Raw genomic sequence first — 25,277 nt, forward strand, 5'->3', positions numbered from 1 at the left:
TAGATAGACTGGCATAAGACAAATGGATGGTCTTCAAAATCATGACCATAAAAAGATAACAACTCCCAAAAACATGCTTGGGTAACCAAAATGATTCACTTCTACTTTCTTTGGTACAATAAATAACCAATACACATCAATACACAACAAAGTGGGTTCTTCTGAGGGCCTTTGGTACTATACAAATGTTTCCCCATGAAACAGAATAGCATTTAAGAGCCGGACTGTCATAATAATCAATATCTAATTCTCCGAAATGATTTTCTCATATTAAACTGATCATTTAATGTGGGGAAGGCCAGGGGAGAAAAAGCTAGAATATTGGTTAAGCTAGCAGACCGGCCACAGTAGGGATCCAAAGGAGGGAAAATAGGGATCCAAAGGGGGGGTCATCTGCAAAAGATCCATGTGCAACAATGGGCTAAAAAGACCCTAAGATTCAGCCCATTAAGACTTCCAAAATGCTAAGGTTCCAAAATTCAAAGGTTGTGTCCAAAGGTCAACCCTAGGGAAAATTGGATGCTTTGTGTGTGCCCTAAAAGTCTTTGCACATCCCTACATGGGAGGGGGCGAGCCCTAAAGGTAGGGGATGAGAGAGAAATCCACACACATACACACAGGCTCCCTTTACACAAAGGGAATGAGGGACACATGTCAGCTCCCTAGGCCAGATGCCCACAAGGTGTGCCCAATTTCTATTGGATGACCCTTGAAGTGGACCAATGAGAATTAAGCTAGAGTAAATCTAGTTTAATTAATTTAAAAACATTTAATAAAATAAACCAATGAGAATTAAGTCTCCTAGAAGACTATTGGGTAGTCTCCCAAGGGGTCCAATGAGCATTCAGGAGCCCCATGGCTTGCCTGATTCCTATTGGCGAGGAGGCAAAGGGGTCCAATGAGAGTTTAGTTTAATTATTTAATTACCTAAAGCTCTCACAAAAGGGGAAAGGGGGACACATGTCAGAAGGCTATCACTCATGATGCTTAATTGTAATTGGATTGACTTGGGGAGGGCCAATGAGGCTTCAGCAAGAGCAATTAGCAAGAGGGCTCGCCCAAGAGAGAGAGGGGGCTGATTTTTGCAAGGCATTATCACACACACACACACACACTCACACAAGCTCATGTGTGAAGAAAGAGAAGACTATCTCTACCAAGCTTTAAACGAGAACTCATCACCTACTCCAAGCTTGTGAGATAGAAGCCTACATCAACACTCTCTTGGCATGTGGATGAAAATCCAACCAAGAGCCAAGCTTCAATGCATGCTCATCTCCTCTACCAAGCTAATTACTAAGCTAAGCTATGCTAGATATGAGTGATTATGTGAGGAGATGTACATCTTTCTCGTAAGATACTCCTTCTTCCTCTCAATCTACTCTCATACCCTGCTAGCTCTCACCATCTTCGAAGGTGTGTGAGGTCTTGGGTCTGAGAACAGGGATAATTCAAGTTGTGTTTGTTAAGTGTTTTGCTTAGTGCATGAAGTTTCCATCTTCATTGCACTAGCTAGTCTTGAAGGAACACAAAGAATTGTATTGTACAATGTCTCTCTTGATGGGAGAAACCATAATACAAAGCCTTTTGGAGGGGGGACCGGCTCCATGAAAATCCGGTCCTGAACTGTTGTCAATAGCTTAATTTCTCTCTTTTGAAAGTATTGTCGATGCTATCTAACTAGGTGTTATGCTTTTTGTTTCTCTCTCCACCCAAGCACTCTTGTAATTCTCATTAGGAATCTATTCTAATGAAATGACCACTATGTTCATGCTAATTTCCGCTACACATAAGTTATTAGGCCATTAAAGGTTACATTGGTATCAAAGCTCAAGGTTTCTCTTTTCTTGCTTAAGAAGGGAGGTCCTCAAGCTAGCTACAAATGGTTGGTATTATGAATTGCCTGTGAGTAAGTAGAATAGGGATTTTTCAGCCTTGCAGTGCGCCTGCCTTCGTGTAGTTAACGGGGCATCACCGTCGAGAGCTATGGTCTTAATAGTGGAGTCCTACGGGGCTTGCCTACGGCTTAACCACTATTGAGCTATTAGAAGCTTGACAGGAGCCGGTGCTGTTTTGGTGTCGAAAGACCCTCTCTTCTATTCCTTGCAATTAATGGTATTCGAGCCGCGGGTACAATAGCTTGAGTTCTTTTTCTAAAGGGGTAAAGAGGAGTAGCAACTAGGGCTTGAAGTGCCAAAGTACACCTAAAAAGTTTACACCTAAAAGTTGTTAGAATGGCTGACAATAGTAAAGAGAGTGAAATTAATGTTGATAACTTTGATTTTGCTCATGAGCAAGCTACTAATGATGCCCCGATGCTTGTTAACTATCTTGTTTCTAGGCTTCAACAAGCCATGGGCAATCCATCTCTCCAAAGTGAAGTGCAACGGAAACTCTGTGCTCATGGGATTCTCCAAGCTCACCACCATGACGAGAGAACACCTAGGAAGCCTCCTTCTGAGACTACCAAAAGAGGTCTCTCTCCGATTCGGGAAGAAGAAGAGAATCCATATGAAGGGCTCAAGAATTTACTTCTTGATGATGCATCTCCTTCCCAAAGGAGAACTCAAGAGCCTCCACCGAAGGAATGAGAAAGAAGCGAGTCTCCTGCCACCTCGGCGGAGATGGCTCCACGAAGACGGCGGGCTAAACGCTCTCCATCACCACCAAAGCGGAGAAGACCATCACACTCTTCTCCACGCCATAATTCAAAGAGGGATGATAAAAAGCAAGAGAAGAAAATAGCGAGAAAGAGGACACCCTCTTCTCCATCTTCTTCATCCTCTTCCTCTTATGAAAGCTATGGTGAAGACGACAAAGATCAAGACAAGAAAAAGGCGAGAAAGAGGTCATCCTCTTCTCCACCTTCTTCAAATTCTTCACCTTCTGAACAAAGTGATGGTGCAACCTTTGAACCATAAAAAAGAAGAGGCCATAGGAAATCCTATGCCGCATGGAAGAGGTCGTCCAAGTTGAAGAAATTCAAAGAGGGAGGGAAGAGCATCTCTTTCCTTACCTATGATGGTACCTTAGGTGCTACGGACAAAGTCTTGGCCTTTATCCAACAATTCGATGCGGCGTTTGGAGATGAGGGCTTCACGGAGTCCTCTAAGCTATGCCATGTAGCTATGCACTTTCAAAAGTCCGCCAGACAATGGTGGTCTAGCCTACGAGCCAACGGTGAAGCTCCACGAACATGGAAAGCTTTAAGAGCTTCCATTATGAAGCGGTTTTTGGCCACCGATGCCAAAGACAAAGTACTCACCGAATGGAGAAGCTTAAAGCTCTCTCCCAATGAATCTATCCACAAATATGTAGACAAGTTTTGGGACCTACAACTCAAAGCCACTGTCTTCAAAAAGTTGGATTTTGGAGAGCAAAAGCAACAATTTTGTGCGGGCTTAACCGAAGAAATGGCGGAGTATGTCAACTCCCAAAGACCACGTACCATATCGGCGGTAATACACCACACTATGGTCGCCTCTCGAATCAATTTCCAAACGGGGGCAAAAAGAAATAATAAGCCCTGTTGGAATTAGGGTTGCAGAGAAACACACACAGCTTGGAGAAGACGAAGGAAGCTCAAGGCACACAATAGAGAGTGTGTTACTTAGTGTGCAATGGAAAGATAGATAGCCCTAGAGTGATGGGCGTATATATAATGCACGGGGGAAAAAACCTCCTAAAGAGGGAAAAAATGCCCCGGCGGTCCTAGTGTGTTCACACACATCACTACCACATGTATATGGTAACAAATCCCCCCTGGAGTGATGCGGTGAACGAGAGCTGGCACATGAGTAAAGGGAAGTGCCATGCCCTGAGGACAGGATCAGTCCACAAAGGGGAGTAAGCCCAAAGCTTTGCGGAAAGCTTCAAGCTTATCACGAGACAATGCCTTTGTGAAAAGATCTGCAAGGTTGTCCTGTGTTGGCACATAAGCCAAGCTGATCTCTCCTGCTGAGAGCCTCTCCCTGACATAGTGGTAATGCACCTCAATGTGCTTTGTGCGAGCATGAAAAACTGGGTTCCTCGCAACTGCCAATGCGCTCTGATTGTCAGTGTAGATAGTGCTGGCAGTGTCCTGTCCAACACCCAAGTCAGCCATAAGGCGTCTGAGCCATACACACTCAACCGTAGCTGTGAAGACTGCCCTGTACTCAGCCTCACAACTCGAAGTGGCCACAGTAGGTTCCTTCTTGCTCAACCATGATATACATGAACTGCCAAGCATGAAACAAAAACCACTTGTGGACACTCACATGTCAAAACAACCAGCCCAATCTGAGTCCGAAAAAGCATGTAAGTCTGGCGGCAATGATCCCCCCTTGGGATAAAACAAGCCAAGATGTAAAGTGCCACTAAGGTAGCGGAAAATCCTCTTGACAGCCTGCCAATGCTTAGACCCTGGGCTATGCATAAATCTGCTGACCTGCGAGACTGCAAACTGAATATCTGGCCTCGTGTTGCATACATAAATGAGGCAGCCAACAGCAGTTTGGTAAAGAGTGACATCAGCAGGATCGCCAACATCATGTAGACTCAACTTCAAACCTGTTTCCATGGGAGTGGCAATAGGTTTGCAATCCTCAAGTCCAAACTTACATAGCAATGTCTCTATGTAACTTTTCTGACACAAGGCAATACCACCATCACACTGCTTAAACTGTATACCCAAGTAATGATGCAACAGCCCCAAATCTTTCATCTTGAAAGTAGCATTCAAATCAGCCTTAAATTCAGCAATATGTCTCTCATTTGGTCCAGTGATCAGCAAATCATCGACATAAAGAACCACAATGAGAAGTACATCACCCTCACGCTTTACATACAATGTGCTTTCTGTTGGACTGTTACGAAAGCCTCGTTTAACCAAATGAGTGTCAGCTTTCTCATACCAAGCACGAGCAGATTGCTTCAACCCATACAAAGACTTCTTACATCTGCACACTTTGTCCTCTTGTCCTTTTATGACAAAACTGCGAGGCTGCGTTACATAAACTTCCTCAAATATGTCACCATTCAAGAAAGCGGTAACAATGTCTGATTGATGTACATCCCAACCAAAATGAGCTGCCAATGCACATAGAAAACGGATAGTAGTCATACGACAAGTGGGAGCAAAAGTCTCTTCATAATCAATGCCTTTTTGTTGTGCATAACCCTTTGCATCAAGTCGAGCCTTATGGCGATCGATCTCACCATCCGGCTTGTGTTTCAACTTGTAAACCCACTTCGTACCAATGGCCTTTTTGCCAGGAGGCAAATCACATAAAGTCCATGTGTCATTCTCTACAAGTGCATCATATTCTGATTTCATGGCAGCAATCCAATTTTCTGAATTCTGTGCTTCATCAAAAGACAGAGGCTCCTCAACATCATGTAAACTAGACACAGCCAAACCATAACAATCTGATGCATAAGATGCATGGCGAGAGCCTGAACGAGTACGACTAGATAAAGGTGCATCCAATTTACTGTCACGCAAAGTGTGCACCAGCCATTTTGGCATACCTCTAGCCTGCTCATTTTCAGCCCTTTCCTCATCAAGTACATCATGTACATGTGCATCAGTAATAGGCTGTTCTAAAACATTTTCAAAAACCCCCAGAGGCTGTACATTTGCCTCATTGGAACTTACATTCGTATTTCCACCACTGAAAAGAGGCAACAAAGTGTGATAAATGTCCTGTGAGCTTACATTACTGTCTCTAGTACATGACAGCAAGGGCTGAACAGAGTCTTCCACAAACACTACATCCCGTGAAACCAGAATACGTTTTGTTTGCGGATGATACAACCTGTAACCTTTGCTTTCAGCACTATAACCAACAAAAATACATTTGACAGCCTTATCATCCAATTTTCTGCGCTGCACTTGTGGCACCAAAGCATATGCCAAACAACCAAAAACACGCATGTGCTCAATAGAAGGTTTTCTATCATGCCATGCTTTATATGGAGTAATAGACAGCAAAGCTTTCGTAGGACACCTGTTAAGTACATAAGTGGCACACATGATGGCCTCAAGCCAAAAAGAATGCGGCAAAGCTTGACTTTTGACCATACATCGTGCCATTTCCGTTAGTGACCTATTTTTCCTCTCAGCAACACCATTTTGCTGAGGTGTATAAGGCACTGTACATTGGTGTTTTATCCCACGACTAGCCAGAAATGCATTAAATTCATGAGACATATACTCCCCCCCTCGATCGGAACGGAGGGTGCCCATAGTACATTTTGAGATATTTTCAGCCATAGCCAAAAATTGTTTGAAGCACATAAAAACTTCGGACTTCGCTTTAAGCGGAAATACCCATGCATGCCTGGAGTAATCATCAATGAAAGTCACGAAGTACAGGTAATTGCCCAAGGACGGAGTTTGCATGGGCCCACAAACATCACTATGCACAAGCTGCAACCTGCATGTGGCCCTAACTGAACCATCCTTTGGAAACTTAGAACGCTGCATTTTACCCAGAATACAGCCTTCACAAACATGTTTGACAGGTGCTTCAAGAGGCGGCAAAGAAGCAACCATATCAGATTTCTACAAACACAGCAAACTGGCAAAATTCAGATGACCAAAACGTGCATGCCAAAGTTTTGCATATGAAATAGCCCTTGAATCTACAACAGCATTTGCAAAATTTTGTCCACACTTGTCATACAAAGTGAGCTTATACAGCCCACGGCACAAAAGCCCAGATGCAACAATTTCATCACCAAAACTGAGATCATGAACTGTTCATCTGTTATCCACAAATTTGACTACAAGTCCAAGTTTAGCAAGTGCGGATACAGACAAGAGATTCTTCTTGATCCCAGGTACATAAAGTGCATCAACAAGTGTGAAGGAACTGCCATTAGCAGCAGTGAGCACAATCTTTCCAACTCCCTGAACTGGATAAGAGGCGTTGTTGGCACAAGTGACTGAATTCCCATGAGGGACAGACTCGAGAGAGGTAAACAATTCACGATGTGAGGTAATGTGCTTTGTAGCACCACTGTCGAAATACCACACATGTGAATCTGCAGCAACTGACAAGCATGCATCATGGACAGCAGGATTGTAAGTGCACTCTGCGCTAAAAGCCCATTCTGCATCAACATCAGCATCACAATCTCCTTTCACAGAAGACTCAACAATGGCTGCATTTGTAGTGGAACCAGCATTTGCAGTGGAACCACCCTCTTTCTTCTTAGCCTCTTTGGCCTTCAACTTAGGACACGACTTGATCAAGTGATCATTGGCTTTACAATAATGGCAACGCATCTTCTTTTTGCCCTTATCACCAGAATTGCCAGACGAAGTGCTGCCAGCAGAAGCATTAGGAACAGAATTTTTGCCACTCGCAGCAGAACCATAAGAAGTGGCTGCATTACTGTTACCACCCTTTCTTTGAGAAGCAATAAAAGCCTGTTCAACTGCATGCTGCCTAGTCCTGTTTTTTCTAGAAAGTGACTCTTGCAACAGCAATGTGCATAATGCATCAAACTTGACAACATCAGGATTTCCTTGGGTCATCAGTCTCCAAGTACTAGCAAAAGTCTGGTAGGAATCTGGTAAGGCATCAAGAACAGTCTGCACAAGGGAACTGTCCAAAATGACTTCACCTGCAGAAATGAGTTGCTCATTGATATCCTTGACACTAGCAAGGAAAGTGTCCATATCATCTTCCTCATGCATAATCTTCGACTCTAGCTCTTTACGCAGCAAAGCAATTTTAGCCTCATTGCGGCTTGCATAAAGACCTGCTAGAATATCCCAAGCCTGTTTTGCAGATTTTGCTGAACGGATGTGAGGAATAATGGTGCGCTTCACAGACAATGAAATCAATGCATGAGCCTGCGCATCCTTAACATCCCAACGAGCTTGTTCTGCCGTAGGCAAAACAACTCTAACAGCTACAATCCTTGCAGCAAGACCTGCAACATCCTCAACATCGCCTACATCTTCAGAACCAGGACGTACATCAATGCCCTGCACAATGTTCCAGACACCTTTTGACACAAGAACATGTTGCATCATATAAGCCCACATAGGGTAGTTGTCCCCATCCAACCTGTCCTCAGCAGCAAACATCTTGAACACATCTGTGTTGTTGTTGTCAGCCATGGTAAATGCTGCACCTGATGTGAAAACTGCCCGAAAATAGGAGAAATGGAGCGGGAACAACTTGTGCTATATAGCACAAACCGTAGAAGACTATAAGGCACCTGTTATGCAGAAAACGGCACTGACAGAAAATCTGCACAAAATGACGAAATAGCTTGTGCAGTACTGCCCGTAGTGGAAATGGAGGCCGAAATGAGCCCAAATCAAAATTCTGAGCAGACCGAGCTCTTCGAGCAATCCCAAAATATTTGTCGACCTGCGAACGCTCGCCAAAGCTCACTGAAATCGGAGAAAGTGAGCAGGCGTGTGCTGGAGCAGCTGGCGACTAAGCCCATAAGGACGTGACCTGCTCTGATACCAATAGTTGGAATTAGGGTTGCAGAGAAACACACACAGCTTGGAGAAGACGAAGGAAGCTCGAGGCACAAAATAGAGAGTGTGTTACTTAGTGTGCAATGGAAAGATAGATAGCCCTAGAGTGATGGGCGTATATATAATGCACGAGGGAAAAAACCTCCTAAAGAGTGAAAAAATGCCCCGGCGGTCCTAGTGTGTTCACACACATCACTACCACATGTATATGGTAACAAGCCCCCGGAAAACAAGGGTTCCAATGAGCCTAAGGGGAAGGATAATGTCCAAAAGTCTCCTAAGGGCAACTCCAACAAAGCTAAAGAGAAGGGAGTTTACAAAGGTAAGAATAAACTCTCTCCTGAAGAGCTTGAGCGTTATCGTAAGGATAACCGGTGTTTCAAGTGCGGCGAACAAGGACATGCGTACCACGCTTGTCCCCAAAAGAACAACCGCCAAGATCCTCCTAGAGCTTCCTTGGTTGAAATCCAAGAGGAGGAGACTCACCAAACTCACCACAAAGGATCTCCTCTATGCCATGCTTGGGGAAAGGTAAGAGAACATGATGCTTTTATTCTCTTTGACCCTGGTTCTACTCACAATTTTATATCTATAGAGTTGGCCACCAAGCTAGGAATACAATCCTACGAGATGGGAGATGTCCTACCCGCAGACAGTGCCTTCAAGGGCAAGAAGCTTCAATCACTCTCTTAATCGGGAAATTGAGGCTTCATGTCCAAGGCTCTGTGGACAAAGAGGACTTCTTTATCTCTCCTCTCAAGCATGAGGATGTAATCCTAGGGGCACCATGGTTTGACCGCCTGGCTGCCGATGTTAAATTTCCTGAAAGGAGAATCTCCTTTAAGTTCAGGGAAAAAGACATGTATATAGATGCTAAGGAAATGGGTAACACCATCCCCATTGTACATACACTAGCTTTCAACAAGTCAATAAAGAGCTCTATTTTCGTGTACATGATTTTTGTTAAAGACTCTCAAAATGAACCTAATGCTTTAGCAAAAGAAAATAAAAGCAACCAAAAGGAATTAGAGTTATCCAATTTTCTCAAGGGGTTTCAAGATGTTTTTATTGACGACATCCCTTGTGAGCTAGCTCCTAAACGAGGTAATGATGACCATGCAATTGAACTTCTGAAGTTCACCGCCTAATAAACCTCCTTATAGAGTTTCTCAAGCTCAACAAGAGGAGATTATGTGGCAAGTGCATGAGTTAGTTGAGAATGGTATGGTTAGGCCAAGCTCATCTCCATTTTGCTCAACCTGTGCTATTAGTGCAAAAGAAAGACGGCACATATCGTATGTGTGTCAACTATAGAGCACTAAATAGGATCACTATCAAGAATAGGTTTCCCGTTCCACGGGTAGAAGACCTATTTGATAAGCTACAAGGATCGACCTACTTCAGTAGGGTTGACCTAAAAAGTGGCTATCATCAAATAAGGATAGTTGATCAAGACATTGTAAAGACCGCATTTCGTACTACATTTGGTCTTTACGAATACATTGTCATGCCTTTTGGCTTGACCAATGCACCAGCCACATTCAACCGCTTGATGGAGAAGCTGTTCAGGCCTCATCGAACCTTCACTGGAGTGTTCTTTGATGATATTATCATCTACTCTAATTCATTGGAGGAACACAAGCAACACCTCCAGGTAATATTTCAAGTTTTAAGTGAGAATAAACTTTATGTTAATCGAAAGAAAAGTGAATTTTTCTTGCAAGAGATTCAATATTTAGGTCACATTATCTCTCAAGATGGCATCCAAATGGATCCATCCAAGTTAGAGGTAATAAAAGGATGGCCTAAACCAAGGAATCTTCATGAACTGAGAAGCTTCATAGGTATGTGTGCATACTATAGACGCTTCATAGAAAAGTTCTCACAAATTGCGGGACCATTACATGACCTAACAAAGAAAAGCGTTAGGTATACATGGTCTACTAAGGAGAACAATGCTTTCAAAAATCTTAAAGAAAAGCTTATCTCTCAACCTGTGCTTACACTACCGGATCTCTCAAAATTATTTGAGGTCCAATGCAATGCTTGTGGTGATTGCCTTGGAGCTATTTTGCTCCAAGAAGGGCACGCCATAGGCTATGAGAGTCGAAGGCTCAACCCTGTTGAGCAACCTCTAGGCATATACGAAAAGGAACTCCTTGCAGTTCTACATGCCGTAGACTCATGGAAGCACTATTTATTGGGGACTCCTTTCATTCTGCGAACGGATCACCAAAGTCTTAAGTACTTCATGACGCAGACCAAGCTCTCCGACAAACAAATGAGGTGGGCAAATTTCCTTTCGCAATTTCATTTTCATATTGCTCACATTGCTGGCAAGCATAATCAAGTAGCTGATGCACTCTCAAGACGGCCGAGAGTGAATGCGGTTTCCATAGCAACTCACAATGATCTATCTTCAATGATAGATGAGTATGCTATTGATCCCGATTTTAGAGATGTGATTTCAGCCCTTGCATTAGGGAAGAAAGAAGAACCATTTACTTTACAAGATGGTTATCTTCTCTATGGCAATAGACTATGCGTTACTAACTCACTACGTGAGAAAGTAATGTATGAATCTCATGCTCCACCTTATGCGGGGCATAGAGGGATTCAGTCTACCTTAAAGGGAATTGAAACATATTTCTATTGGCCTACCATGAAAGTGAACATACAAGAGTATGTTTCCAAATGTGTGGTATTCCAAAAGACAAAATTTGATAGAGGGAAGCAACTTGGATTGCTTCAACCCTTGCCAATCCCTAATTCACCATGGGAGAGCATATCCATGGATTTTATCTTTGGATTGCCTAAGTCTATCCAGGGGAATACGGGAATATGGACGATAGTAGAAAGGTTTAGTAAACAAGCTTATTTTATACCTGTCAAAAACACTATCAAAGCCCATCAAATGGCAACCCTCTTTATTTCACAAATTTTCAAGTACCATGGCTTGCCCATGTCCATAGTGTCGGATAGAGATCCTAGAATGACCAGTAATTTCTGGAAGGGTCTCTTTGAGAATTTAGGAACAAGGCTAAACTTCTCTTCGGCCTATCATCCACAAACTGATGGCCAAAGTGAAATAGCTAACCTAACCATTCTCGATCTACTAAAAGCCTATGTAACGGAAGTAGATCAAAGATCCCAATGGGAGAAGTACTCACCCTTAGTGGAGTATGCTTACAATAACATTGTACATACTTCCACGGGAAAAGCACCTTTCGAGGTAATTGAGGGAAGATCAAAGAGTCCCTTGCTACTTAAGGTACATGGGAAGATCTTCGCTGCAGATGAGTATAGCTGAGACCTACAAGAATCTTTCCAAAAGATTAAGGATGCTATCTCTATCTCACAACAAAGGCAAAAGGCTGCTGTTGACAAGCACAGAAGAGCCCAAGCCTTTAAAGAAAACGATTGGGTCTTGTTAAAGTTTCCCAAGGCTTGATTAAGGTACACAACGGGCAAGAATCCTACGGGTCACCAAAAGTACTATGCTAAACTAGCAAAAAGGTACTATGGTCCCTTTCAGATTCTTACGCAAATCAATGAGATGGCCTATCAACTCAAGTTGCCCAATCATTGGCTCATACACAATGCTTTTCATGTGAGCCTATTAAAGCCTTACAAAGGAGAGCCACCTCAAGAACCAACTATTGAAGACCCACCGGAGATCGAGGACCAAGAAGAGGTGGTGCAGCCCGAGTCCATTCTCCGACATGAAGACAAGGTACTAAGAGGCGGTAAGACTATCCGACGATATCTTATTAAGTTTAAGAATTATCCTTTTGAAGATGCTAGATGGATGCAAGGCATACAATTAAAGGATAACCTAAACCTTGTAAATGCTTACAATGCTTCCCAAGAGTAAGCAAATGTACAAAATGTTAAAAATGATCAAATTTTTTGTCTTATAAGACTCTCTTTTTCTTTATTTGTGCACAAAACTGAAGTAGTATGCATGCTTAGATCAAGTTTGCGGAGACGACGTCTCCCAAACACCAAGTAGAGCTTGTCACTCTACTATGGAAGACTGATAGGACTAATGTGCAGACATGCTTGTGGCAGCCTCAGGCTCTCAAGCGCCAAATGGACTAGTCATCCATTGTGGAATGATGTCGTAGGGTAACATAGGGATCCTCTACCCGCTAAGAAAAGGACTCATGAACATGCTTTATCTTCTCTACACCATAGTCGAGGACGACTATGATTTCAAGAGAGAGGTAATGTCATAATAATCAATATCTAATTCTCCTAAATGATTTTCTCATATTAAACTGATCATTTAATGTGGGGAAGGCCAGGGGAGAAAAAGCTAGAATATTGGTTAAGCTAGCAGACCGGCCACAGTAGGGATCCAAAGGAGGGAAATTAGGGATCCAAAGGGGGGGTCATCTGCAAAAGAGCCATGTGCAACAATGGGCTAAAAAGACCCTAAGGTTCAGTCCATTAAGAATTCCAAAATGCTAAGGTTCCAAAATTCAAAGGTTGTGTCCAAAGGTCAGCCCTAGGGAAAATTGGATGCTTTGTGTGTGCCCTAAAAGTCTTTGCACATCCCTACATGGGAGGGGGCAAGCCCTAAAGGTAGGGGATGAGAGATAAAGCCACACACATACACACAGGCTCCCTTTACACAAAGGGAATGAGGGACACATGTCAGCTCCCTAGGCCAGATGCCCACAAGGTGTGCCCAATTTCTATTGGATGACCCTTGAAGTGGACCAATGAGAATTAAGCTAGAGTAAATCTAGTTTAATTAATTTAAAAACATTTAATAAAAGAAACCAATGAGAATTAAGTCTCTTAGAAGACTATTGGGCAGTCTCCCAAGGGGTCCAATGAGCATTCAGGAGCCCCATGGCTTGCCTGATTCCTATTGGCCAGGAGGCAAAGGGGTCCAATGAGAGTTTAGTTTAATTATTTAATTACCTAAAGCTCTCACAAAACATGAAAGGGGGACACATGTCAGAAGGCTATCACTTATGTTGCTTAATTGTAATTGGCTTGACTTGGGGAGGGCCAATGAGACTTCAGCAAGAGCAATTAGCAAGAGGGCTCACCCAAGAGAGAGAGGGGGCTGATTTTTGCAAGGCATTATCACACACACACACACACACACACACACACACACACACACACACACACACACACACACACACACACACACACACACACACTCAAACAAGCTCATGTGTGAAGAAAGAGAAGACTATCTCTACCAAGCTTTAAACGAGAACTCATCACCTACTCCAAGCTTGTGAGATAGAAGCCTACATCAACACTCTCTTGGCATGTGGATGCAAATCCAACCAAGATCCAAGCTTCAATGCATGCTCATCTCCTCTACCAAGCTAATTACTAAGCTAAGCTATGCTACATATGAGTGATTATGTGAGGAGATGTACATATTTCTCGTAAGATACTCCTTCTTCCTCTCAATCTACTCTCATACCCTGCTAGCTCTCACCATCTTCGAAGGTGTGTGAGGTCTTGGGTCTGAGAAAGAGGATAATTCAAGTTGTGTTTGTTAAGTGTTTTGCTTAGTGGATGAAGTTTCCATCTTCATTGCACTATCTAGTCTTGAAGGAACACAAAGAATTGTATTGTACAATGTCTCTCTTGATGGGAGAAACCATAATACAAAGCCTTTTGGAGGGGGGACCGGCTCCATGAAAATCCGGTCCTCAACTGTTGTCAATAGATTAATTTCTCTCTCTTTTGAAAGTATTGTCGATGCTATCTAACTAGGTGTTATGCTTTTTGTTGCTCTCTCCACCCAAGCACTCTTGTAATTCTCATTAGGAATCTATTCTAATGAAATGCCCACTATGTTTATGCTAATTTTGCTACACATAAGTTATTAGGCCATTAAATGTTACACGGACAACACCAAAACTTGTCAAATTTGAGACTATTTAGAAAACATTTGGTGATATATAGATTTGAGACTATTCACCATGAAACATCTGGCTCTATAAAGGACTATTTCCATATTTGGTACTGTCTTTAGGATTTGGGTATTATGTACAACGAATGGCCTATAGGAGAGTACCAAATTGAGTAGTTTACAGGGGTTTGAGTACTATACAAAGACCTGTGGTACAATGTTGGACCATTCCCATACAACAAAAAGTTAGATTTGGTACTGTCTTTTGCTCGACTCATAGTACTAGAACTCTATGCATGCATAAGAGTACCTACTACCGATATGGGTACTTTGCAAATGATTTGATGATAAACAAGAATGCTTTAGTGCTATACATGGAGTAGGTTTGGTAGTGCACCAAAACTTTGGTACTACACAATTATGATTTGGTACAATAGAGTGAGGCTTTGGTATTCTATAGATATAATATTTCCATATTTGGTATTGTCAATTTAGGCTTTTGGTACTATGTACAACCAATGGCATGCAGGAGAGTACCAAATTGGTTGTTTAGAGAGGCTTATGGACTATACAAAGACCTTTGGTATTATGAAGGACCATTGCCATAAAACAAAATGTAAGATTTGGTACTATCCTCTACTTTTGACTCATAGTAGAACTCCATGTAGAAGAGTACCCATATGGGTACTTTGCAAACTCTTTGGGGATAGACAAGTATGATTTGGTACTATACAGGGAGTAGGTTTGGTATTGCACAAAGACTTTGTTACCACACAATTAGGCTTTGAAAAGATAGAGTGAGGCTTTGGTACTCTATAGATAAAATATTATTTCCATATTTGGTACTCTATAGGCTTTGGTACTCTATAGATAAAATATTATTTCCATATTTGGTACTGTCATTAGGATTTTGGTACTATGTACAACCATTGGCATGCAAGAGAGTACCAAATTGGGTAATTTATAGAGGCTTGGGTACTAAACAAAGACCTTTGGTACTGTGGAGGACCATTTCCATATAACAAAAAGTCAGATTTGGTACTCTTTTTGTGTTTTTGACTCATTGTAGAACTCTATGCAGAAGAGTATTATATGGGTACTTTCCAAATGCTTTGGTGATTATCAAGAATGCTTTGGTACTATACATGGAGTAGGTAGGTACTGTACAAAGACTTTGGTACTATACATGGAGTAGGTAGGTACTGTACAAAGACTTTGGTTCTCCACAATTAGGCTTTGGTAAAATTGAGAGAGGCTTTAGTACTCTATAGATACGCTTTGGTGTCCCTAGGGAAGGAAAAGGTATTATACAAAGGCTTTGGTACTCTATAGATAGGCTGTGGAATTACTAGTAAACGATTGAACACCAAATTTGGTACTACACAGGGGCTTTGGTTCTATGCAGGACAGCTTTGGAACTACATAGGAATTAAGTGGTACTGTATATAACCTTTGTAAGGTACTGCACACACCCATTTCCATATAGTACACTACCAAATTTGGTACTGTGTTGACCAAATCAGCCATAAGTATTGTCAAACAAATTACAATTGCTAAGAGTTGTTGGTACCTGATAGTCATTGAGTAGATGCACAAGATGTTTGACAACACGTTTCCTTCCATTTCTGTTATTGCATATGTCCTTCTTGTTAGGTGAAACTCTGGTCTCTGATTTCCAAAAGGCATGCACCAAACCTCTTGTTTCATTGATGATAGTGGTTCCTTGAGGCAATTGTCTCTCACAAGCACTCAATGGAAACACTTCATCTTGATCTTTATTCTCCACCCAGCCTTGAACTTGCTGCAACTATATTCCTTCAATGGATACCTAAACACTAGCAAATTTAGGTTGGTTTATTGAGATCTTACCTGTACTGTTGTTCAAGATCATTGTCAAAGAGGTTCTCTTCACAAAAAGCTCGTTTGCTGAGTGCGAGACCTTAATTTGAGTCAAAGTGTCGTGCACACCCAACAGAATGGTGTCTTCGACATTGCTTTTTTTTTTTTTTGCACCTCAAAAAATGTCTGGTGGTGCAAGAGTTGATGGAAATCCTTGATAGACCTAGTGTTTGCTTGTGCTAGCATTGTGCCACCAGTGTGCAAATGTTCTTCCTTGTCCCTGGATTTTGGTAATCCAAGAGCAGAAGAAGGATGTCTTTCTTTGATTCTCTTCTCGCGTTTCTTTGCAACCCAATAATTACGAAGAAAATCTTGACTGAATGAAATTACTAATGGAATTGCTTTGTGTCTGTTCATTCGTGCTTGGACCACCTTCCAACTCATCGAAAGAGAGAAGTTGTGGATCACCCTGAGAGTAGTAATCTCCTGCAGTACTGTCCATTGGCAAGGAGAAAGTGCAAGAGGGAGAGAGACAAAGGGGGGAGGGGGAGAGGGAACAATCTGTGAAATGAGGCTTCACTGTGTAGAGAGAGAGAGAGAGAGAGAGAGAGAGAGAGAGAGAGAGAGAGAGAGAGAGAGAGAGAGAGAGAGAGAGAGAGAGAGAGAGAGAGAGAGAGAGAGAGAGAGAGAGCATGACAACTTTGGTGTCTATGGAGCAAGCAAGGTGCAGGATGCCAAACTCTATGTGTGTGTGTGTGTGTGTGTGTGTGTGTGTGTGTGAGTGAGTGAGTGAGTGAGAGAGAGAGAGAGAGAGAGAGAGAGAGAGAGGGAGAGAGGGCGTCAAAGCACCGAACCATAAACCCCCCTGGTCCTGCCCTCAACCCCCACCTCTTATCAAGAGTGGCCAATTTCAAAAGATAAAAACATCTTCAAAAACAAAGAAAAATAAATATATGGCCCCTCCCCAATTCCAATTAAAAGGTCCTCTCTTTGTACACACATGAACCACCAAGCCTATGTTGTGTCAAGGACAATCCTTTTTGTACCACCAAACCATGCTTTCAGTCATTGACAAAATAATGAAGTTTGAAAATGCGGCGGTTTTCAAGAGTGTAGTGATAAATGACTTTTTGCCATTTTGGCACGTTCGAGGGTCATCTTAAAATGCGGTGAGGTATTTGGAAGTCCGTAGAGAGGGCTCAGGGCTCTTGATTTTTAGACAACTTTGGAGCCAACGAGAGCACCAACAATTACAGGTTTTCTCGTAGCTCTCAACGAGGAGAGCAACATGGAAGTGAGCCCAAGAACTGTTTGAGCTGTTTTTTTGTGCTTGTCATGGTCACGCCGATGAAGCCAATGGTAGCAGGTTGTATGGTCATTGTAAGAGGAGTTTTTTCCATAATTGGAGCAAACTGTAATCAAATCTTGTGCTGTTTCTTCCCCCTTTTCCCCCTTCTCATCTTTGCTATGTTCCAAGTGATTGGTGCCAGTGTCGTGCAGCTCCGCTACCATGATAAGAAATATACCAGGAAAAGGCACGTCGAGCTTATTTGAAGCTTACTTGATTAATGGTCAGTGTTCAGTGCTTGCTAACAAGCTAGTTTACGATTAATGTACTCTAGATGCGGCTTTAAAGGGCCAACAAATGCCTTGATGATGCTAAAAATGAGTATGATTGAAGTGAGTATAGATAGGAGATTATGATCTAGAACTGTAGTGCTTGAAGTGCTCTACCGGCTTGCCTTTACGACTCATCGATTGGAGCTACGGTGAAGAGGTTATGGCAATTTGAAGTTTAAGTTGATTGCAGATCCGTATCGGATTGGGCAATTGCAGCTGAGGTGAAAGAATTGAAATGAATGGGATTAAAGTGCTCACTTTGTGGAGCACATCGGTCTTTTTAGATCAGCGACGATCGGAGTTCCGGTTGCCAAGTTATTGGCCGTTAAAGATTCACCGGGAGCCGGTTCCGTACCAGTCCGGTTGACTCGATCGAAGTGCCATCTGGGAATTTTTGAGCTTCATCCAGGTTTTGAAATGTGGGAGTAGTAAGTGCTTGAGGAGTATCATGTCCGGAATGTCGTCTCTTGGAATGCAATGATTGCAGGGAATGCCTAACACGACTGTTGGTAAGAAGCTTTGGGCTATTTTCATCGAATGCGAAGGGAATGATTTCCAAAAAATGGAGTCACTTATGTTTGCATCTTGATGGCCTGTGGCACTTTCCAAGACAAGGGCCGCTAAAAATTAAAGGATGTGCTATAGGTTTTTATGTACGCCAAATTTGGTGCCTACTGCATTGCCTTGGCCGGCATGTATGCCCAAATGTGGTGCCCTTACAAAGGCCAAGGGCATGGCCGCCCGCCTAAGCCAATTCAATGGCCGCCCAATTGTTAAAAAATAGGGCTTAAGTGTGGAGGAAAAGGAAAAAGGGGGGCATGGTGTCGTGCAACAGAAAATGACAGCGTGGAGGGAGACTCTTTTGCTCGCGACGGCCAGGGAACTACTTGGACAAACTCGGCCATGTGACAAAAACTCCTCAGCTTGCCATGGTGCACTGTTTTGGCATCAGCAGGGTCGAATTCCGTGCTAGCCATCATACCCGCTACCACATCATCACCCTCATTCCCATAACAATGGCGCCGTCGTTGTGAAAAAGAGGGGAAGCTAATAATAGGGAGATATATAGTGGGGCTCAGCAAGGTGAAGAAAACATAAGAAGAAGAAAGGGAATTGCATGCAAAGGAGGGTAGTTGTGTGGAACGTAGAGAAGGTATCAAGGGTTGTGAGCTCGGAGGAGGAAGGGGCAAAGAAATGTGCTCTCTCTCTCTTGAGCTTGCACCAGAAGCGTTCTCTCTCTCTCTCTCTCTCTCTCTCTCTCTCTCTCTCTCTCTCTCTCTCTCTCTCTCTCTCTCTCTCGGGTTAGAAAAGCAAAGCAAAGCCTTGGCAAAGGGGAGAGACGAGCAAGCAGTCGACTCGGCAAGCTTGCTCTCTCTCTTGTCCTTGGCTAACAAAGGAAAACAAATTCTCTCTCTCTCTCTCTCATGCTTGAGAAGGAGAGGATCTCGGAGTTGCTGCATGAAGGTGGCATGAGCTCGGAAGAGGAAAACACAAGGCAGGCCAAGCAAGTGTAGCGGCCAAGCAAGGGAGAAAGCCTCAGATAGCAATTAAAGAGCAGGAGGAAGTTAAAACTAGAGAGAAACAATTAAGCCAGTGCAAAGCATAAAGAGCAGGAAATTGCAGCACAGTTAGTAATAATTGAAGCATGATGATCGACAGAGTGATCTTACATGAGGTTTGCAGAATCTTGAAAGTAGAAGAAGTAGATAAAGCAATAGGAGGGAATTTCCATCACCGTCATCAACTAAAGATTGATTAAACATTATGTTAAGCCCCAGTGTCGTTAATGGCATGGTTAGTCCTGTAAAGTGGGAGCTTAAACTCCTAGTTAGCAGATGATCCTAGTGATGGTGCTATTAACAGCTTGCCTTGGCTAAGGATTAAATTGGACTCAAAGCATTAATCAATTAATTGAAGACTACGGTGATTGCCGAATCCATATGTATCTGTTTTTCTTGTTCTCTCGCACACCTCTCACAGCGAGAGGCCCGACGCATGCCCGACCCACATTTCGAATACGTATCCCCCGACATCTTTGGTGAACCCCACATGAAACGAGCCGGGGTGGGAGGTAAAGATGGAGAATTAGAGCAGATGATGAAGATGATTGCAGAGTTAAGTGCAAACGGTTTTGATGATAAGTGAATAGTTCCAGATTCTTTGAAGATGCTTCAATTGGTTCAAAGATCTCTGCTTAAAATGGAGACCATAAAGAAGAAAAATCAAATGGATGAATATTTGGATGCAGCTTTAGATGCGGTATATGACGAGAGACGAGTCTTTGATGGATATGCTCCAGAGGGCTACCTAGAGTGTTATGAGCTGGAAACCAAATTAAGAGGGATACCTGAAGAGTTAATGGTCAAATCTTTTGAGTAGTTAGTGAGTTCAGATTTGAAGGAACAGATTCAAGAGGTTACCAAAGCATGCAACGACGACTGGGAATATTTCAAAGAAGCTATTACATGTAAGTTATGAGCATTATGAAAGCTATCAAGAACAAAGTTCAAGTCTACCAAACTACACAGATATTCAAGGACAAGTACAATCAAAGTTAGAAGCTGTGTGATTGATGAGTGTATTGTACAAGATGCTACCTTCTTACATGCTAATGATGACAACATAGTTAAAGCTGTGTATGAAAAGTTGGGTTTTGCAGATGCCTTGCATGAAGTAGAAGTTGCCAACAAAGGGGATGATAATGAGGGCTCGTGACAGAAAGATAGTAGACACTTTCACCAAGGAGACTATTGCAGCAACCTTTGCTGATCTCATCCAAAAGCAAGTGGAAGAACCAGCACGGTTATATCATCAACACCTCCATTTTTTAGCAAAGAGACCGCCAAGGTACACAACACCTAATCATGCAGTTGCGACTACATTCACACAAGTGTTGAAGTCGACAACCAAGCAACCCATTGATCACGCGCAGTATGTGCTATCAATGATGAAGGGTATCAAGAAAGACGATAAGATCACGTATCTGGGTGCACCTGAGGTACTAACAAGAATAGCATACCATGCTATCGGCATGGCACACAATTTGCCACATGCCCCAAATCAAAACACATGGATTGTGTCAGCACAACCATCTCCTCGAACCACAAGGTCGACAAAAAGAGTTTATAAATCCGATGAAGAATCTGCTAAAAGCTCTCATGAAGCACATAGCAATAAAAGCTCAGATAACGAGGAAAGAAGAGCAAGAATAGAAGAGATGAAGAGAAAATCAGTGGCTGCACACCAAGAAGAGCCTCAACAGAAAAAGATGAGGTTTGAAAGAGAGAAGCACACTTACGAAAGAAGCCGCCAAGCTGCAGGAGAGGACCCGAAAAAGTGGGTTCCTAAAGAGATAAAGGGACCTAGAACAAAGAACCCTGCAAGGAAAGAAGCAGAGGACCCCACCGATTTTCTTGAAAGGATGTATGCAGAGGTAGAAGCACTAAAGCTAAAAGAAGCTCAAGAGGCTGAAAGAAAAGCACAAGAAGAGGCAGCGGAGCAACAAACTCAATTGCACAAAGCAAGGCACAACAGTATCAGGAGGAGATGTTTCCAAAGCCTACCTCACCTGCTATGGAACAACAAGATCACCTGATGCCAAGACCTCCATCTTCAACACTTAGACACACTGAGGGCGAGCAAGCCAGAGGAAAAGAGCCTGAACGAGAGGAGGCAGCAAATTTTGAGCAACCAAGAACAACTAAACAAAGAGATACCACACCTTCTACCACCACCCAACAGGAAACGGTAGAGGCATCCACAAAGCCTCAAGAAAATGAAGCAGCAGAGGCAACCGCACAGCCTCAAGGAGAGATACAAACCCCACTGCAACCGCTAGTAACTGCCAACAGAACCACCTAGAGACCTGCAAGCTGAAACTGTTGAAACTTCCACAGAGCCTTTAGAGCCTGAATTCTGAAAAACAAATGATGAAGTTATTCTACAAGTAAACAAATATTCCAAGCAGATGCAGGAGATGACAAAGAAAATGTGAACATCAGCACTTACCCACAGTGCTAAGGCTACAGAGCTGGAGATGGTCATCGACGCTCTCCAAGGAGGGCTAGAGGACAGAATGAATGTCATCTCAGATCTTCAAAGACAAATCCAAGATCTGAGAGCTGAAGCTAAACAACACCAACTAGCAAAAGAGAAACAACAAAAGGAAATGAAGGAACTGGGTGAACTTCTCGCAAAGTTATCAGATGCCTGCAAGACCAAAGACGAACAACTGATAGAGGTTACCAATGAGCTCTTAACTACAACTCTATCTGTACAAAAGATCCAAATACAGCTCGACATAGCGAATGCTTCACTGTAATACTCAGAGCAAAGGATCAACAATGAGGCAACCTTCTTGCGACAGATAAGGGAAAATCCCGCAATTGCCTCGATCAAAGGTACAGACGAAGTATATAAGGCACTAGAAAAGAAGAACAAGGATCTTGAACTCGAGCTAAAGCTAAATCAGTCACAACAACGCAGAGACCTTGCCATTGATACGGGTACAAAGAGAAGAACATCTGCTCAAGGAGATAGCAGAGCTCAAGCGAGTCAATCAGCTGCTGCAAGATGGCCAGCCAGAGATGCAAGAAGAAGCTGGTACCTCAGAGAAACCAAGCATTAAAATCCCCTCAGTCTCTTTCATTGAGATAGAAACACAGCCAGAAGAAGGTCTGGGACAAGAAGAAGATTTCCATGTACCACTAATAGATGTGGAGCAAGTGCCAATGGTCCAACTGTCAAAAGCTAAAGAAGATGCACTTAAGGAGCAGGTTGCTCAAGAGACATATGAACAATGGAAAGCAGCAATGGATTGGGAATTGAGAGTTCTCCATTCAGTCAACGTCACTCAACTCACTCCCAACCAAATCAATGCACAATGGCATCAACAATCATTGCCATATCCCTTGATCAAGGTAGAGCTTTTACAGGTCAAAGAAAGGTTATACAAAGACATCCAGGCAGAAGGCGCAAAGGAAGTCCAACCCAAGTGGAGAAAGAGCTGGCTGAACAAGAATCCCAGATACTTGATTCTATTTACAAAAGCACCTGCAGCACTGCAAAAAGACCCGACATTTTGTCTTGTACCAAGGGTAAGGACATGGCAAGCCCATGAATCAATGGCCTACCTAGCTCAACTATCCAAGATTTCCAGCTCCAAAAAAGGAAACGCCGATAGAGGAATACATGGTGAAAGGAATACATGGTGAAAACCCTAATGTGCGCCATGGCATTCTTCAAAAGTCTCCCTAATCTCTCATGTGCTATGCTCTACAAAATTTTCCGAATGCTGCTTACATGCATTGAAGCTTTTCACGAGCCAGAGCAAGCAAGAGCACAACGGATGTCATTCCGCGAGGGCAATAAAGGTAGTCAACCTTCCGAAGAAGTCCTTTATGGATTCTACGTCCGCTGCATATCCTTGCCATCTCACAATATGTTGGCATTTGAGGAAGCATTCTATACAGGGTTCTTCACTTGACGAACAAAGATTTTTGGGCCAGTGATCAACAACCTAACCTCCAGATTCGTAGGCTACTCAACCATCGAGCTCAAAAAACAAGGTCACCATGCAATTTTTGCAGGTTCCAGACAAATAAAGAAAGACCAGATATGAGAAAGCTTTACATGCACTTAAAGGCCACCTCGCTAGCAGTCGTCAACCCGAAGATTACTTCAGCCCATAAAGTTGTGTCAAGGGATGACAAAGACAAGGAGAGGGGGAATGTTAGGAGCAAGCTAACTCGGATACCATTTTTTAGAGCTCTCATTATAAAAACATTTATTACTTTGATGAATCGAGAATATTGTAACTCCTATTTCCGGATGAACTTTGTATTTGATGAGCCGAGGCTACAAGCTTTCAAATTGTATCAACCTATCTTTAGTTAGAGCCCTAGATTATTAGTTTTGACCACCAAAAACCTTGGCTAAGGTATAAAAGCCAATTTTGTAAAGTTTATTTATAAGTTCACAGCGTGAGCTAACGGCGCTCACTTCTCTCCTTCTCGCGCTTCCTGAGTCCCTCCGCAGTTGTCACATTGTAGTCGCGTTTGTTGCGTTGCAACCGCATATAAGAGCTCTATGCATTGACGTAAGCATTTCGCGATATTTCGTAGCTTTTGGCGTTGCCGATCCGCGGCCTAATTTCATCATAAGTTAGAATTTACGCTTTAAAATTAAAAAAACTAAGTATAGGCGGGGTATTCGGGCATCATTGCTAAGCAGTTAGATGCATTCTCGGTCGAAAACGACTAGGTCAAAAACTCATTGCTGTTAATAATCACAATTTTTGCACTTGACCTAAAGTGAGGTTTGAAATCATAAGCATGTGTGCTTAGGTTTTATAAACATGTCCTAGAAGTTTCATAACTTTTGGATGTCATTTGATGTTGTAACCAATGTGATTTGTTTGCCGATGCTCGATTAGCTTTTGGTGATTTCAGTCATTTGAGTGTAGCTTGAGTTAGATGTGAGTTGTTTGTTGTTTTCCAAGAGATTGACATTAGGGAAAATTTGGACTCACAAAGGGGCCTTATAAAGAGTTTGACTTCCTCTCTCATGTCCAAAATGAGCGTACAGTAAAAATTTTGCAAATCAACTCTAAACTTGGCGTAGATTCGACAGTTAGAATCTAATCTTCAAGCTCTTTCTATTGATATATAGCACACCACGAGATTCCTCATATTTTGAAAGATTCTATTTTTGAAAGTTTGACTAGCTTTTCAAATCTTATGGTTGGCAACTGTCTAGGAAAGCTCACAAATGCTTCAAGACTGGTTTGAGATGCTAGAAGGATGTCTACAAAGAAAAGGAATGGTTATCAAAAGAGCAGATGGTGATGCTACAATATCAAACCTCATAGGGGTGTGCGGAGTTGGTATGGAGGAAGATCCAAATTGTTCAGAATTTGCTTCAAAGCATTATTAGGGGCCATCATTTATTCCTTTCTATAGTTTGCAAGGACACTTATGACTCTAAAGGATCAATAGGCATAATGGACCCTCACCCGATCGGTGAGGTCAATAGCAGATGGAGGCTATCTTGGAATGACAACTAATGATCTTATAGATTCCAATGTGTATGGGGCTTTCCTCCATACATCACGCAGAGCATATTAATGTGGCTTATCACTCATCAAGGTTTAAGGTCAGGCTCCAAGGAAAAGAGATTAGGGATTTCTGATGGGACATGTAGCAGATGTAATGTGCATGAAGAGACCTTGGCTCATCTTTTCATAAATTGCAAGTATAATATTTTTTCAAGAAGAAGCTGCAGAATGTCGGCTCTGTTGATCAATCAAAGCTCACTTGGAGATCCATTTTATTAGGGAAATGTAGCGTTATTAATATCCCACTTTGGACCTCTTTAAGGGAGGCCTATTTATGGCAAATATGGCTAGAAAGAAACAAAGCTCTATTTGGATGTTGTTTCTCT

Source organism: Adiantum capillus-veneris, chromosome 3 (assembly GCF_014529385.1).
Source record: "Adiantum capillus-veneris isolate H3 chromosome 3, ASM1452938v2, whole genome shotgun sequence".
Lineage (NCBI taxonomy): Eukaryota > Viridiplantae > Streptophyta > Polypodiopsida > Polypodiales > Pteridaceae > Adiantum > Adiantum capillus-veneris.